At 34.2% G+C, this 2,969-nt stretch overlaps 1 non-coding gene across 1 annotated transcript; it reads right to left on the bottom strand.

Annotated features, from left to right (window-relative positions):
* Positions 1-1,457: 1,457 nt before the first annotated feature.
* Positions 1,458-1,561, bottom strand: LOC145135114 (small nucleolar RNA Z279/snoR105/snoR108). Its single transcript, XR_013719592.1, has one exon. It is a non-coding gene; the product is annotated as a small nucleolar RNA Z279/snoR105/snoR108 (small nucleolar RNA).
* Positions 1,562-2,969: the final 1,408 nt, after the last annotated feature.

Below are 2,969 nucleotides of genomic sequence, written 5' to 3'. Positions count from 1 at the left end.
ATTTGGTTATGATATGCTAGTATGATTTGTTAGATCGGTATCCTAAAGGGTAGGATGATATTATGTGATGTGTGGCATCACCTGCTAGTTCGGTATCCTAGAGGGTAGGATAATATTATGTGGTATGTGGTATGATCCGTTAGATCAGTTGTTGTCTATAGACTGTTATGTGATTATCTGTTATATGTGCACATGTTTGTTTGACGGTTGAGACTTATCTGCTTTATGTGAAAGCCAATAGACCTGGGGTATTCCATCCCGATGATGATTGGACCCATAGTGTGTTGGCATTCCAACCGGATGGTTGAGGGCCTGGGGTATTCCAACCCGATGGTTGACTGGGCCCATAGTATGTTGTTATGATTACATGTGTATTGTTGTGGGTATGGGTATTTTGGGGGAACTCACTAAGCTTTCGGGCTTACAGTTTCAGTTTATTGTTTCAGGTGCATCAGGGGATCGTGGCAAGGCAAAGGCGTGATCGTACAGCTCCTCATAGTTCATGATTTTATGATTTGATTCTGGGATACTCTGATGATTAAACTATTTTGAAAACAAACTGTAATAACTTAATGGTTTTAAATGTTCTAAAAAGTTTTAAATTGGCTTGAATTTTATGGGTGTTACATGGGGTCTATTTATACTTGTGGCTGCTAGGGTTTTTGGTAGAAACCCTAATGTGACTGCTTAGGCCTTAAGCAACCCATGGACCCCTTCTAGAATAGCCCTTGGACGAATTCCTTATGGGCTTCTCATAGAATTCGTCCAACCTTATTCCAAGGTAATCCATCAGCCCAATTGCAACTATCAAATAATTACAATATCAGTCCCCTTTATTTAATCAGTCTCTTTTGATCACCAAATTAATTTATGATCAATACTAATTATATAATATGATTTCCAAATAATATATTAATAAACTATTTTGAGTATGAATTTATTATTCATATAATAAATTCATGCAAATATTGTCCTAACTTAAGTATCGAAGATCAATACCGTTGTGCGACCTAGATATAATAGTTTTTGACGTTTTTGTTTATGTAAACAGGTTGCATGTTGGAAGCCACCGGCCAAATAACCATACTATCGAAAAGGGGTATGCCATATTTCATTATCTATTATAAAATAATCATTAATTATATATTTCATTGTTTATTATAAAATAGTCGTTTATTTAGCAAACATTGATTTGGTAATATACGAAATAACATAAGTTCTTAAAAAAACAAATGTTATTTCATTAATAGTGATATTATTTTCATAAAGAAATGCGGATCATTTTCAAAAGGAACTAGAAAAAAATCATATTATATTCGTATAATCCAAACTAAAACTTATGAAGTATTACTCAAGAGGCATACAAATATTAATCTTTGTAAAACAAAAAAAAGACATAACAAAAAATAAAAAATAAAAATTTATACAAGAAAAATTAAAATAATAATAATAAAATAGGGATCAGATGGTTAAGATTGGAAGTGCCTAATTGTCGTAAAGCTTTAGGCAGACACCCCATCTCGCATGTTTAATTGCGAGCGATAACCACTCATCACTTCCCATTAAAACTTGCTTTGAAGGATCATGTTTTTTCCATTTCCCTTAACCCCCCTTTTATAGCCACTCCCCACCTTACTGTTTCTCTTCCATCTCCGATATGGGACCAACACCAAATGTTTATCCGAAAGTTAATTATGTATTTATATTTTCTATCGGTATTAATAAGTGTAACAATATCTAAATCTAAGTATAATAAATAATTTTAAATAAAATAAAGGCTAAACTGATGTCGTTGTTATATTTTTAGAATTAAAGTTCCCGTCCAAGATTTGATATATTTGACAATGATATTGTTTTAAAACATTTGATGTTGCTGAAATTAGTATCACATTTGAAATTCAAACATGAAAACATCATTCATGTGCTAAAAAAACATACGGTTCTAAAAAACTCGTTATGGCGCGTCATGACTCCAAGATTTGTAATTGCCGTCAAACTTTGACAAAACGCCGCTTTAAGTCACATACGTATATAAAAATGAATAATAGTGGAATATATATATATATATATATATATATATATATATATATATATATATATATATATATATAATATTAATTAAATACAAAATTGTCGCCTTAAGTCACACTTTACAAACAACGTGACTCGCCACGACTCAAAAAAGTTTGAAACTTGACATTGTCGCGAAGTCACGTCGTACATTATTTAGAAACAATATTATCTTAAGCCTTTCAAAGTACTTAACAATAACCACAAATATGGTGTGTTTAATATCACTATCACCTCATCATCACGCACAACCACATTGCGTTGGTGAACATTTGTACTTTTTCAGTTCGATGTATCGCGTATGCCTTCACAAAGGTAGTATTGTAACATCCCGACTCCCAGGTATAATATTTATATATTTATTTATGAGTTGTTAGAGCAACTCGACGAGTTGGATGCCCCAACTCGTCGAGTAAAGGCGGATTGACCACGTGGGTTTTATGACCAACTCGACGAGTCGGAGAGACCAACTCGGCGAGTTGACGCTGTGAGAGGAAACCCTAAATCTCCGGGGTTGGGTCCTATTTAAAGGACCTTAAGACCTCATTTCTGCCTCACCAGCCACCTTACTCCCCTGTGTGAAACCTTAATCGTCTATATTGAGCTAAGAGACAAAGAGAGCTAATCCTTGGGCATTTTAGTGCACCTTTTGAAGATAAGAGGAGAATATCAAGGCAAGGAACGAGAAGAGGATGTTGGATCTGATGTTATTTCATCTAAAGCTTCTGTTGAAGGTAAAAAGTCTTCACCTTTCCCATTATTGTGATTAAATCTCATTTTCATGGAGTTTTAGGGATTTTTCCATCTTTCCTTGAGACTTTGAGTGTGTTGAACTTACCCAGTGATTGAGACTTCATATCTGTACCTTGTGAGGTCCCTAGAGTCCAAAGGTCCCAACT

This window comes from Lactuca virosa, chromosome 8 (assembly GCF_052849685.1).
Source record: "Lactuca virosa cultivar CGN04683 chromosome 8, Lactuca_virosa_CGN04683_v6, whole genome shotgun sequence".
NCBI lineage: Eukaryota > Viridiplantae > Streptophyta > Magnoliopsida > Asterales > Asteraceae > Lactuca > Lactuca virosa.
Note: the sequence above shows the minus strand (reverse complement) of the source record. Positions and strands in the feature narration are given on the sequence as shown.